Raw genomic sequence first — 15,234 nt, forward strand, 5'->3', positions numbered from 1 at the left:
CCCTTTACATTTGATCGCCAAAGAGGAACACCTCACACTTGGGCAGATAAAATTCCACCTGCCATTTCTCCACCCATATCTGCAACAAATCTCTGTCCCGTTGTATAATTTAGCTGTCTTCTACACAGTGGACAACGCCACCAATCTCTCTATCATCTGTAAACTTAAGAACACATCCATCCACGTTTTCATCCAAGTCATTTATATGTATGACAAACGTCAGAGAACGCAGTACACAACCCTGTAGAACACCACAGGTCACGGACCTCCAACCAAAATAGATCCCATCGACCAGCACTGATCCTGCAGGAACACCAGTGGTCACGGACCTCCATCCAGAATAATGCCATCCACCACTACATTCTGCCTTCCATGAACGAGATAATTCTGAATACAAACGTTCAGGTCACGGTGTATCCGATGCATTTTCATCCTGTGGAAGCGCCTGCCTTGTCAAAAGCCTCACTAAAATCCAATTCTACAGCATCCACTCTCTACCTTCATCATGACCTCTAAAAACTCAGTCAAAGTTGACATGACTTAACCCACACAAAGCCATGCTGACTGTCCCTAATCAGGCCATGATTTTCCAAATGCTCACATGTCCTATCCCAAAGAATCATCTCCAATAGTATCCCTACTATTGACCAAAGATTCACCAATCTATAGTTTCCATGATTTTTCCTATTTCCCTCTTTGAATAATGGAAGAAAATTAGCCTCACGTTACTCCTCCGTAAGTTCCCTTCTGGCAAGATCAGATAGGAATATCATGGTCACGGGCCCCGCAATCTCACCTCTTCACTCTCTCATTAACCAGGGGTAGATCCCATCAGGCTCTGGGGACGTATCTACCTTAACGTTCTTCAAAAGACGCAACACCATCTGTTTCTTTATCGCAAAATGCCCCAGCACGTAAATACGCTACACACCCACCTCAGTATCTTTCACATCCTGCTTTTTAGTAAACACTGACGCAAAGTACGCATTTAGGTCCTCGTCTTCATCCTCCGCCTCCCAACACGTGCTCCCTCATTTATCTTTGAGCTGTCCTATCCTCTCCCCAGTTATCCACTTGCTCTTGGTGAATGTATTGAATGCCTTCTCTTTAATCCTACTTTCCAAGGACTTGCCAAAGCACATATAATTTCATGACACCCAGGGCATATTCAGTCTCACCCGATCATAAACTCCTTCTTGTGAGTAACGTTCCACTCTACACCCATTGCTCCAACTTATTTTGCAGTTATCTCTATCAAGGCCTTCTACTTTACAACAGACTTACACGGGGACGTATATTAATTTGTTACGTGAAGCAAAGGCATAAATATCGGGAAAATACCTCCAGACACTTTTCACTGCAAAGGTGCATTTAACCAGTGTCTGCTACTCCAAGATTTTCCGACAAGTGAACACAGCCACCCTGCCATGAACTCCGCAATCATTGTTGAATTTCCATTGTTGAAGCACCAGATGATACAAAGACAAACTCTCCATCCTTTCCAAGATAATATCCATCAAAGGTGTCGATGAATGTGTTTGACAGGGTGGACACAGAAACCCAACTTCCAGCGGCTGTGCAGAAACACAAATACCTGTTATTTTATCTGACAGACACACGATATACCTCCACACTGTTCTCCCCGTTACATGTGAAAATACAGGATTCGTCAGACTGGCGATGGAAGAACCTTTCCTGTCATAAATTTAAGTGAATTTATTCCGGCGATGAAGAAAAAATAGCCATCAAGACTCAGACCAAATACAATGTCATCAGGTAAATGTGAAGAAGCTGGAATCTGAAACAGAAACAAAAACAGGTGGTGAAAATTCGCAGCAGGTCAGGCAGCATCTGTGGAGAGAGAAACGGAATCATTTTTTTCAGTTCGAAAACTATTCATCAGGTCACGGACATTCATTCGTTGAATCAGATTCCCGTATTTACCCAACTTAATTAAGCTGCCTGAAGTGCGAATTCACGAGCAACTTTCCAACATGCAGACCGGTCTTCATCTGTAAACAGCTTCAACGATAAGTAATAAATTCAAAGGATATTTAATCTTTGTTAGAAATCTGAATGAGCTCCTTGACCAAAGTGTGGAAATATACACAAGAATGAAGAGGCGTGGAAAGGATTGCGGCGCCTTAAGACAAACAATTGGGCCAAGTTTCTTGTCTCTGGTGCGAGGTATTCAGTTCGATGTGATAAATGATTCCCCCACCCCCAAGATATTAGTCAGTAATGTCCTAGTGTGCGAGCCATCACTCTTGCACATCCCGGATACATTTCTGATACTGGTCCTTCTCACCTTCTCACTATGTACGTCGAGAAACTTCTGCAAAACATGACCATTCCCAGATGAGACCAGGAATATCTTTGCCAGCTCTTGAATCCTTCAGTTGTATTACGGAACACGAGTTTCCTCAATGAATAAGCATTAGCCAGCATTTTTGTTGTGAACTCCTTCCATGGGAAACCGATATATTGCGGATCACCTTACCTTACTCTGACTTTAATTCCCATTAAATGTATACAGTGGGATATTCACTCCTGTTGCAGGGATTGAGAATCGGTGATTTGTAATGTAAATCTGCCACTGTAAGAATTAAATCGCAGGCACCCATTTCGCTGATCCTGACGCCAAAATGAATCCAGAATTTTACCAATGCAACAACCACAACACCAGCACTTGATTCGGTGGCTCAAGTGCAATACTGAACAAAAGTAATCACACTGCCTTTGCGGGCACGAGCAGGTTATTGATTTATTGAATCTGGCAACATGGATTTTTGAAACATTTACAAAACGTACGAATCTTTCATAAGTTTTATTTATGCTCCCAACAGATGTTGCAATTGGATGCGTTTTACCTAAAAAGCCACCCATTTAATGTAACCAGATGTTTCACTCCATTCTTCAGCTGCTCTCTGAATTTCCTCTGTGACAGTGACGTGTTGGTGCAGGTACAGAGGAATTGCAACATAGACGCAAACTGTTGCAGGATATATATCGGGGTATTCAAATATCTATCTTGGTAAAAATAATTTTGAACCTTCCACTTGGTGTAATATACGACATAAGGTATCCACAACAATATGAAATAGGCTGACAGAGCGAACAACAAAATCATTGACTTTCGCCGGTTACCCACCTCTTGATCCTTCTGATTCCCGCTGCTGTTACAGAGTCCCTGGCGGACTCTGTTAGCTGCAATAATATGTCTGACTGTTAAAACATTGAACAATACAATTAAACAGATTGGCAGCAAAGGTGTAATGATACTGTTGAACAACTGGTATGCTTTCCACACTGGAGAAGTTTCACACTCAGCTTTGGAAAACAACGCCAGGGTACGTTGTCAATAATAACGTAAGGCTGCACTGCAAAGTAACATGGAACGCACTTCACACAGCTCCCTACAGCAATAATTGTTATCACCACAGCCGCTGTTCTCTCAGTGCAGTATCGTTCTCGCAGCTTTTGACTACAAATTGCGATAGAACGATCGAACGTTAAAGCCACCGTGAGCAAAACAGAACAGTCCATGGTGGCGAGCCTCAGGACAAGTGTCAGAGCGCAGATAGGAGTAATGAGCAAAGGACGGGCATAAACATAAATATTATTGACGTGACCCACTGCAACAGCAATTACAACTATCAGTAAATCAGCTGTTGCCATGCCCACCAGGTAAAGGGAGATGCATTTGGACAGTCCGCAGTTTCCTCGACAGAGGATCACGATCACCATTAAATTAACTGCAAGGATGGAAAAAAAAACAGAGTTAGTTTCAAGGGCGCAAAATCTGATCCGTTTTGTTTCATTTACATGCAGAAAACCCCGCTGTGCCGTGCTCAGTTGTTCCCATTCTTCTGAGATTATGTCGGGTCAGGATTGGTTTCGAATCGGAGAGTGAAAATCCAGTACGTTTGGGCTCCGGACGACAACGGCCATCTCTAGTGACAGCTGCGCCGCAACTTTCCAACTGTAAGAGCCGCTGGCCTCTGATGTCCACGACATACTTACTGGTGTATGGCTGATCGCTTCAGTCATCGCGACTGAGCCCAGCATTGCGGCACAAAATGCTGAAGGGAACATTGGTGGTGGTGGTAAAATGAATGCAGGGAGACTGTACTTCTGGAGGAGCATATTTGCCAACCGGAATCGTAAATTTCAACTAAAACTGAAAGAAAAGCGCAAAAGAAGGAACGAGGAGATTGCTCACGTTATTTAGCGATTGAATCGGCATTTAGGCAAATATATACCTGACGGTACAAAGGGCCTGGGAGTTGGAAATAAACTGGAAAGTTCATTGAAAGAGTTATGACAAAGGCGACGACTGTCTGTCTGTCGTTGTAAAGATCCAAGTTTCTCTGGTGAAGCACACTGAGACGCAAAACAATATAGACCAGTTGCAATTCGGAAAGGCGAGAAAACTAAAATGCTGTAAGAATATCAATGTAACTGCACTGTATAATGAATTGGCCTGTACGACCGGTATTCAAGACACGTTTTTCACTGTACCTCGGTACAAGTGAAAAGAATAAACCAATACCAACACCAGTATTAACACTGACTCAATTGGTGTAATTGACAAAAGAAACGAACATCAAAAAGATAGAACATTGCACACAAACATACCAGATCTTTAATCCTGAACATTCTGGAAACCCTCATCAGGTGAAGTAGCATCTGCGCTGGGTATCAAAGCGACTATTCTACATTGCAGCAAGAAAAAGGAACCAGACACATCCATCCAGTTCCAATATCTTACCCTGGATACTGACCGCTGCAAGTACTGGATAATAAATCCTCGCTATGTAGTAAATTGCTGGATATCCCATTTTACATGTGAACCAGCGATCAGTTGGACTGAACGTATCAGCTGCCTTTCTGTAGTGGTGAGTGGTTCGATAAACTATTATACAAGCGAGGGAACGTACACTGAGACAATTATTGTGGCCATCTCCTCAATCACAACAGGCACAGACCACTGAACAAACACTAACGTCAACAATCTTTAATCTTTATGTCACGGTGCAACAAATTTGGCATCTCAAGGGAAATTACACAGTATTATTTTTTAAACAAAAAATAATAAGCCGCACTGTTGCCTTCATCGATCTACTAGGAAAAAGGTGGGAGCGGGAATTCTCGCCCTGATTCATAAACCGGATTACAGTGAAATATAATAAATGAAATGACGGCTGAATCTCACTCACACACACCGCTGACCGTGTTAATCCATTGCATTTTAATACTTGCATTCATTATGCTCTGAAATAAAACACATATTTTCAAGAAAATGAGGGGACACATATCGTATCTGCTTAAGGAGATCAAGATATTGCAAGCTTCATTGGCCGGGAAAGGAACCGGGGTGAAGTGCACAGTGAGCAATGACAATCACCGGTAATCACTAAAAAAGAGACAGAACGTTACTTTAGTTCCCCGTATTTTCATAGATCGGTCCTATAAGACTCAAATCTTTCAAATGACATAACGTTATGGAAATGCTGATTAAGCGTACACCACAAAGTATTGAGTATTCGGATATTCCTTGCTCTACTACAATTCCTGTTCTGCCAAGTTGACGTCGCCATCCTCCAACAGGTCGGAATTAGACAACACCCTGGAATTATTCAGCCGAGATCGGACTGAAGTGAGGGTGGGTCCCTGCAACTGGTGCTGAGCTAAAATACTTCGAAACACATATCAGCTGTAAAAGAATTAAGTCTTTCTTATGAATGTTCTTCCAACTAAACGCATTTGGGTCTTATGCAAATGTGTTCAGAGTACAGAGCATTGTTCTCATGTAGTGTAAAGACTACCATTCTGTCTGAAGATGTTCCATGTTGCACAAGAATCGGTTAACAGAAGAACGGTGTTTCCAGTGCAGCTCGTCTCCTCGCAACGAGAGACTGCAACTGTGTATGTCATATCGTGCACCATCTGGTGGCGGAGAGGAGACACTGCAGGAGGGGGTTGGCAGAGGTGGTGAACCAAGCCTGTACCGAATCTGCGCTGTTTGCATCTGTGCTGGTGAACAAATAAAACCGACTTTTTTGATCAGTTGAGGATTCCAGTGTTTCGTGGATTTGCACGGTTTCTTCAACAATTAGCGTCACGTGTCTATGCTGGACTGATTTATTTTTGTTGATGAATTGGTGTAAATGAGAATGTAAACACCAGATGCTTTTAAAAGTAAAACGGAACACAAATGGAGATGGAGATACTCAATAATCGTCGCATCGAATGGCGCTGAGCTACTGGTTAGCTGAGTAGGTTTGCAAACAAGTGCAGAATGCAAAACTCCTGGTTGGATGTCTTGCTTTTCCTGGGCTCAGTTAATGAAATCAAAACTTGCAATTCCAAGCTGTTCGTCATCTTCCACTAATTATTGATTTAAAAGGCTTCCTGTGATTCCGCTTAAATTTGGAAATAACAAAACACACTCCAGGTCGAGCAATTGATGAAGAATCTCTGACGGGACATGCAGAAATACTGACTGCAATACGAAGGAGAAACCGTTGATAAACAAGTCAGCTCTGCCATTACGTTGCCGGCGATAGATCGGGTTCACGGGCTCATTGCCTCTGACAGAGTGAATTGCAGACATTCAGTGCTCATGGTGAGACTGACGGAGTGCCTTGATTCACCCGCTCAGTCTGCATCAGGGCTGTCTCGAGGAGAGAGTGGCAGGGAGCAATCTCTGGCCATGTGACTGGTGGGGTGTCCGGGTCCATCCACTCACTGGAATGTCACGCGGGGAGAATGACACGCGGGGAGAAATCACCCAATGGTGGGTTCTCAGGATCAGCCAGTATCTCCGTACCATCTCTGGCCTGAAGTGGGACTGGCAGTGGCCGGAAATAATAATCCAATCGGTTAATGACATTGCTGTGTGTCTGCCCTTCTTCACTAATAACACAATGACCGATGCCGAATGTTCGGCACCAGACCTCGTCAGACATTTGTTAAATTAGGGCAAGAGAGTTCGTTATAGCAGTCGGGTGCGAGTAATTGCCGTTAATATCTTGGCAGCTTATGACCGAGCCTAACATCGAGCAGCCTCGTTGAAACTGATTCATTGGGGATCAAGGTGAAATACTCCACGCGTTGAAGTCACATCACACATAAAGGAACACAGTTATGGGTGTCAGAGGGTGTCACAGCCCCTGGACATCCCAGGGCTGTCACTTGTGCCCAACTATCATCGTCAGTGAATCAATCACCTTCCTCCCATAATTGGTTCAGAAGAGGGATGGTCGCTGGTGATTCCACTATATTCAATTCCATTCTGCCCCGTGAAAAAATAAGAAGCAACCAATGCTTTCATGCTGGACAGCATTCAGGCACGGGCTGATAGGTGAAAAATTCATTAGCATAAAACTGAGAGACAATTATCTTCTACTGTTTTCTCGAAATTAAGTTCTCACTTCTGTCCGCTGTAAAGTAACACAGTGCCTTGAGGTCGCTTCGATAAAATGCGTTTGTTAGCAGTGCACGGCGAAGGAGAGGTCTCTTCAGCACTCCTTAAGTGTCGCTTGCCGAGGTCTCTCCGTACAAAGGAGCAGACAGAAATTTAGACACATATGTCACGCATACTTAATGCATGCGGCGCCGCGAGTTTCGGTCAAGCCACAGAGATCACGAGACAGATATCGCGCCTATTGTCCAGCATAATTGAGTTATAATCAAGAAATTCAAAGACAGGTATCACTCACATTGTTTAGGACAAGCTTCCACCTCGTTGTTTATTGCCCACATTACTCCTATTGTCTAGCATAACGGGACTGACAAAGGTCCCGGACAAAGTCATGAACACCTTACCCATTGAGTCAGCAGCTTCCGTGCTGTTGAAAGCGTTATTTTCTATCAGCTATAGGTATGGTTACAGTTTTTAACCATTTACGTCCTCATTCCCTTCTTTTTGCCATTACATGATAACCAAGAGTGGCGCCGAGAACGGGGCCGAGAGTTTATTAATAACGACCTTGCAACAGGTATTTAGACAGGCCAGCACCACACAGCATACTATTATAATAAGGATTAGCCCCACTGCTCCATGCAACAGGTATGATGCCCACCATCCTCCTAGCAGCCACCCCAACCAACCCGTCCCTCCTGTGGGTCCCTGCCTAAAGCTATCTGAATTGCAGAGGAAATGTTGTAGGACTCATCTCTCACATTGGTGACATATTTGTTACCTACTATGGCACATAATCCTCTTTGATGAGCCAACTGGTAGTCCGCAGCATACCGGATCTGCTGGGCATAAAGTCGAAGCTCCGCCAGTTCTCGATTCACTGCCTCCAGGCCCTTCATAGTACCGTCACCCAGCGCGGCCAGTCCACAAATAATGTAGTTCCGGTTTTTTGCGGCTATAGTTCCTGCCGAAACTCCCAGAGAGAGAGTACTCAAAAATCCATAGCCTAACGACGATAAGGGAGATCTCAAAGCAATAGGATTCCTCCAGTCCTCACAGAACTCCTCACTGATTGACCGCACCACAATTCTTCGTCGGACATGAGCCTTCTGAGGGCAGGGAGCAGGGGATCGTGACCGGCTCGATCGTTCCCGTTGCATACAATCTGGCAGAGTGGGGATGGCGGTAGTGTAAGTACCAGTAAAGAGGAACACATACTCTTCCTTAGCCCGAAAATAGGTTACGTTACCCGATTGCTGTGGACCGTGCATCTGATACTCCAACAACATTTCTCGCATGCTCTCTTACGTAATTCTCCCTGGTTAGCCACTCTAAGGAAACATTAGACTATTTTACATGGGTTCCGTTCCCTTCCCCACAAACCCATCGCTCCCCTGAAAGTAACGTAACACACCTAGTGGCAGCGCACTCACACATAAACCATCCTCCCTTAAATCCACATTTCGTCTCTGTACAAGTAATGGTGGCACATGATATCGTGTGCTGTACGATGGCTATCCCACAACCCCATCCTTTACCGGTAAAGCAGCGGGAGAAGGACTGGTGGTTGGTTGAGCTACTAGGACCTGTTACTATTATTTGCAAACATTTACCCGGCAGCGCGCTCCCGTAAGTTCACGTTTGACCAATACACTTTGTTTCTGAGTGTTCGTACTTTAAGAGGGCCCTGGGGCTCCAGCTTGGTGTGACTACAAATAGGCCTTCCACTGATTTTGCCAAGGGGTAGAAAAGGTTGCGATTCCCATGTAGCTGCATATGTACTTTGTAAAACAAAATTTCCTCTAATAACCCACGCAAGAGTGCTACTAATGGTAAGGATTCCGAATCTAAGACATATCATCTTTCTTCCTGCGGCCATCGTTTACAGTCACTCAGATGAATCCAGCGTTCCTGGCCCTGTACTTTCACGGATGTAGGAGTTTGCAGTAGTATCTGGAGGGGCCCGTCCACCCAGGTCCGAGTATAGGGCGCTCCCAATCTCGTATCAGTACCAAATCACCGATTACTAGGTCAGGCAGTTCCACATTCTGTCCTTCTAGTGGTTTAAAGGTACATTCCACCTGTGAATGAAGAAACTTTAAAGAGGACGTAAGTTGTCTGAAATATATTTGTAGTTCATCCCCCATGATACTAAGGTCAACCTGGGTGGGGGGCTGGGTGTCGGCGTCCCATGGGGTTCTTCCCGGACGTCCATAGATGATTTCGGCAGCCGACACCCCAGTGGACGAGTGGGGGATAATTCTCATGTGGTATCATGCCAAATGGAGAACCTTCAGCCAGTTTCGACCTGTATCTGACACTAATTTGGTTAGTTTATTGTTAAGGGTGCCGTCAGATCCTTCTACTACACCAGCTGATTGAATGTGGTAGGTGCAATGGAACTGTTGTTTGATATGCAGTATCTCGCACAACTCCTTATTTATTTTCCCTATGAAGTGGGGACCACTGTCTGAACTTATCTGTCGGGGAACCCCAAACCTAGGTAAAATCTCTGAAAGCAATAACTTCACCACTGTTGAGGCCTTATTGTTGGTGGTTGGAAAAGCTTCAATCCATCTACTAAATACATAAACGATAACAGAATAGTACTTGTAACACTGTACACGCGGTAATTCAATAAAGTCGAGTGGTATAAATTCACAAGGACTACCTGGCAAGGGGGTTTTGTCTGGGGTGCACCTCACCCCTTTCCCAGCATTGATTAGTTGGCATATAAAACACGATCGTATTTTGCCTTGTGCTGCTTCCTCCAAACTGGGATGCCACCAGGTACGCAGTAAAATGTTACTCATTACCTCCTTGCCAAGCTGGGTGTCAGAGTGTAGGCAGTCAATAAGCATTGGTAACAAAGAATCAGGTATACATACTTGACAGACTGGAGTGATCCAGTCGTCGTGTGGCGCAGAGTGCCTACACCCGTGCGTCTTCCACATTTGTTTTTCGGAGTCAGGGGCGTCCCTCTGTAAGTGCTGCACTGTGACCATGTCTGGGGTGCCTTGCGTTGTTATCTTGGGCTCGTAAAGAACTGCCTGTCTTTCCGCAGTCGAAACGATTATAGACCCATGGTGTGCTGCCAATTTAGCCTCTGCGTCTGCCCTGTTATTGCCCTGTGTTACTAGGGAGACGTCTGAAAGGTGATCCGCGCATTTAATGATGTCCAATTTGTTAGGGAGGAGGATGGCCTGGAGGAGGTTCTTTACATAAGCCACATTCTGTATGGGTCTACCTGTAGAGGTCAAAAATCATCGGCGCGCCCATAGCTGGCCAAAATCATGGGCAACTCGTAAAAAATAGCAGGTCAGTGAAGATTTTAGCTACTTTGTCCTTGGCTAAAATACAATCTCTGCTCAGGGCAAAGAGTTGTGCTTTTTGGGCAGAGACTGCGGGCTGCAAAGATGAAGACTCTACAACATGGGAGTCGTTCAATATGGCATAACCGCGTAGACGGGTTCCCTGTTCGGAGACGTAGGAACTGCAGTCGACTTACAGGTTTAAGTCGGCTGACTGGATGGCCTTATCCGAAAGTTCCGGACGGGGTGGAGTCAAAAAGTGGTTACGCATTAAACAGTCATGTGGTTGATCTGCAAGATCCTCAGGTGGGGCTTCTCGGAAGGTGGCAGGATTAATGGTGGTGCATTAAGCAAAATAAGGAGTGGGTTATTCAGTAGCGCTACCTCGTACCTGTTTAAGCGGGCCTGGGTAAGGTGCTGCGTATGGTGAGAGCTTAAGAGTGCTGTTACGGTATGGGAGGAGTAAATAACTACTGACTGTTGCTGGGTTGTATTGGAGGCTGCTGTTACTAGGGAATAGATGGCTGGAAGCATTTGAAAGTATGGTGGAAGCCCCCTAGCCACTGGGTCCAGCCGAGTGGAGTAGTATGTCATCGGTCTTTTCCTATCCCCATGAGTCTGAGTAAGGACGGCTGTAGCGCAATCCTTTAGGACATTCACGAAAAGCTGAATGGGCGATCAGAAAGAGGGCGTCCCAGGGCCGGGGCGCTGGCAATGGCCTGCTTAAGCTTATCAAAGGCCTCCTTTTGTTCTTTCGTAAGTTCGAAAGGTCCCACGGACTGGCTTGAGGCCAGGGTGGTGAGGTAATTAGTAAGGAGGGCTACAATAGGTAGCCACTGCCTGCAGAAATTTACTAAGCTTATGAATGCTCGCATGTTTTTCAGGGTAGCGGGCGGTGGGGTGGCAATGATGGGAGCAATACCTTCAGGAGAGAGCGCCGCTCAGTAGCACTTAAGAGGGTGCCCAGAAATTTCACCTGACGCTGTGTTCGTTTTACTTTCTGTGGACGTATTACGTATCCCCAAGAGTGGAGCGCATCAAGTAGTCTATTCGTGTTCGCGATGTTGGCGGGCTCCGAGGGGCTTGCCAATAAAAGGTCGTCGACATGCTGGACAACGGTAGATTTGTCATAAAGGTGCAACGCTTGAAGGTGTTTATGCAAAACTTGGGAAACAATAGTCGGGGAGTGTATAAAACCTCGCAGGAGGCGCGTCCAAGTGTATTGCTGAACTTGGAAGGTGAAAGCAAACAGGTACTGCAAGTTGGGAGATAGGGGAATTGCAAAAAAATATATGCTGGAGGTCCTATAGTAAAAGCACAGGAGTCGGCAGGGATGCTGTTGAGAATGGTGGCTGGATTGGGGACCATGTGTTGTAGTGTCTCCACTATCTCATTGACCTTACGCAAGTCTTGTACAAGGCGCCGTTCCGTCTGTCCTGGTTTGAGGACGTGTAAAATGGGGGTGTTGCAAGTTGATTGGAAAGGAACCAGGATGCCCTGTTTGCAGAATGAATCTATTAAATGGGTTATTCCGTCAACTGCCTCTCTCCGAAGGGCGTACTGTGGGATGGAAGGCAGTTGTGCCCCTGGTCTTACACGGACTTGGACTGGGGTCACTGGAGTGATTCCTACCTCAGACTTCGACGCGATCCATAAATCGGGGGTTGGCTCATCCCTCCCGGCTAAGTTAACCCCTAGGTTTGGCGTTACTGCAAATTGGATCAGGCGATGGACTAGAAATCCATTGGGGGTTCGCCGCGCAGGTTCGAATCCTGTCGACTGCGGGAGCAGCTGGTCCGGACGGAGTAACCAGTGTAATTTTCAGGGGCTGTTGACTTTTTGGTTCTGGAGTGAAAATTCCTTGTAATAAACGACACCGTTTTTACTGCGTTTCAATGTTTCCGTTATGAATTTGGGACGTTGACCTGTAAATTCTCTACGGTGCTGTGGTTCTGGTAACTCGTGACCCTGTTACAGACCAGAAACGTTACCTCTGTTTCTCTCTCTCCACAGATGTTGCTCGACGTACTGAGTGTTTTTACAGTTTTCTGTCTTATATTGTCCGTGACTCCCTGATCCAAACCAATGATGCAGATTGTGAAATGTCGTGCCCCAGCACCGATCCCTGGTCACCGCCTCCCAACCCGAGAACGGCCATTTATTCCCGCTTGCTTCAGAGTGTCTCTGTGGCACAATTTGTCAGAGCGTTCGGCTGTTAACGAAAGGTTGGTGGTTCGAGCCCACCCAGGGAAGCTGGCGATCCGGCAGCTTTTGCTGAGCGTGTCATTGTCAGCTTGGTAACACTGCGCTGTCCGGAAGCGGGCGAACCCTGATGCTGCCTCACTCGGCACAGTGGGAGCCCTCCCTGCGGGGTCTCACGTCCGGGTGTCCAGATGTCGCGCTTCCCTTTCAGCGGTATATGTATGTTTCATCCGGCGACATCCTTGCAGCTAACGGACTTGCCAGGTCTCATGTCTTGTTTTGATTTAATTATAAATGGGCTCTGCCCCAAAAGAGTTTCAGGGCTTGTGGGGAGAGCGCGGATTAGGGGTCTTGAACTTGGATGATTAGCCATGGTCACACTGCATTGTGGACTGGGAGGGCCGAATGGCCGGTAGCAGCCTTGTTCTCTGTTTTCGAACACCTCTGTTTTATGCTCAAAGAGTGAAACCCAGAAAAGAGCGGACTTCTGAAATTAAGGTGCAGTAGTGGGGATGTAGATCAGTGGGAGAGCTCATGCTTTGCATGTATGAGGTCCCAGATTCAATACCCGGCATCTCCATACTGGTGATCGTCAATCTTTGGACATTTCCAGAACATGTCCCTGCAAAGAATTCTGACTGACCTCAGAACGTAACTGGACTGACAAATCCAAACCTAATGTTGTGTCGAGCGACAGAGAGCTGGGGAAGTGACAGCTGACATGGATAAATCACCGGCAATATTGTATCGCCAACTCCCAGAGATGCGCCTCTTAATTGTACCTTGTCGAATACCAAAATGCATGCATTTAAGGTGGCGGGGGGCGGGGGGGGGCGTGGTGGTAAGCTCAAAGGAGATGTACGGGTTAAGTTTTTTTTGCACAGGAATTGGTGGGGGCGTAGAATGCGCTGCCGGTGGTGGTGGTGGTGGTGGTGGCACATACGATCGAAGCGTTCAAGGGGCTCTCCGATAAGTCGATGAATGTGCAGGAAATGAAGGAATATGGACATTGTGTAGGCAGAAGGGATGAGTTAAGTTGGGTATATGATCACTAAAATAAATAGTTCGGCACAGCATTGCTGACTGAAGGGCTTGTTCCTGCGTTGTGCTGTTCCATGTTCTCTGCTGTAGGAACTCAATGGGTCAAGCATCACCTGTGGGAGGAAACGATCTGTAGATGTTTAGAGTCGACAAACTGCAGCAGGAGGGTCACAAAGAGACAAAGTGAGCTGTTGGACCTTCAGCACTGAAGAAAATCTGCATTTATGAAGTTACAGTGACAGGTTTGTGAAGTTAATGAGACATCAGGATTGGACAAAATGAGCCACCACCAGGTGTGGGCGAAGCCATCGCGTTGTATCATGAGGTGTGGCTGATAAACCACCGGGTCATCCCCCACTGCAGCACAGACCGTGCCCTTTGCTCTGTACATTGACATCTGTCCCAAAGAAGGAGGAAAAGACACAGAGGAAGAGAAACAGTATGTCCGGAAGCAGGGCCGCAGAAAAAGAGACAATTCGATAATGTCAAACACAGTCATTGCTGAAATGTTGGGAACGGGGTATCCGACCGGGAGAGAGCAACAGACAGCACAGTGATGGTAACAGTGTGCGACAGGAAGTAAGGAACGAAGAAAGGAGGGAGAGAGAGAGAAAGAAAGAGAGAGAGAATGGGAAGAGATAAAGTAGTAAGTGAGGGAAAAGAAGAGAAGTCGGCAAAAAGAAACTGTGTTGAGTCGGGAAGGATAACGGCAAGAAGAATAAAAGAGGAAATACGGAACGATGCAACTTGCTTGCCCAACAGCAGAGTGGCGCAGCGGAAGCGCGCTGGGCCCATAACCCAGAGGTCGATGGATCGACACCATCCTCTGCTATACTTCAGCTGAACATTTTCCAACAGGACGCTGTCACATCACACATCCCCTCAATGTACATCTCACTTCACTTGGAATGAAAATCTTGCTTTTCAATATGAAAGTTCCTTACATTCCATTATTCCATGTGGCCGGGTTCGTTGGGGGGAACGACGGTCCCTGTGGTGCTCAGCTATGGTCCAATACACGATGTTCTCTGCTGTATGAGCCTGGGTTTGCTATAGAACAGAAAATGCTGGAAACACTCATCAGGTCAGGCGGAAATCGAAAGTGAGTTAACGTTTCAGTGCCGGGACCGTCATTAGAACCGGGACAGAGAGAGAACAAGTGAATGCTCAGCAGCAGAGAAGGTGGGGAGTGGGCAGTGGGGGGAACAAGGGGAACAGCTCCGACAGGGTGAGACCAAACACATCACGTGACGG

General features: G+C 46.2%; 1 non-coding gene across 1 annotated transcript; it reads left to right on the forward strand.

The window, feature by feature from the left end:
• The first annotated feature begins 14,740 nt into the window (after positions 1-14,740).
• Positions 14,741-14,812, forward strand: trnam-cau (transfer RNA methionine (anticodon CAU)). Its single transcript has one exon. It is a non-coding gene; the product is annotated as a tRNA-Met (tRNA).
• The last annotated feature ends 422 nt before the right edge of the window (positions 14,813-15,234 follow it).

The sequence above is a fragment of the Pristis pectinata genome, chromosome X, assembly GCF_009764475.1.
Source record: "Pristis pectinata isolate sPriPec2 chromosome X, sPriPec2.1.pri, whole genome shotgun sequence".
Lineage (NCBI taxonomy): Eukaryota > Metazoa > Chordata > Chondrichthyes > Rhinopristiformes > Pristidae > Pristis > Pristis pectinata.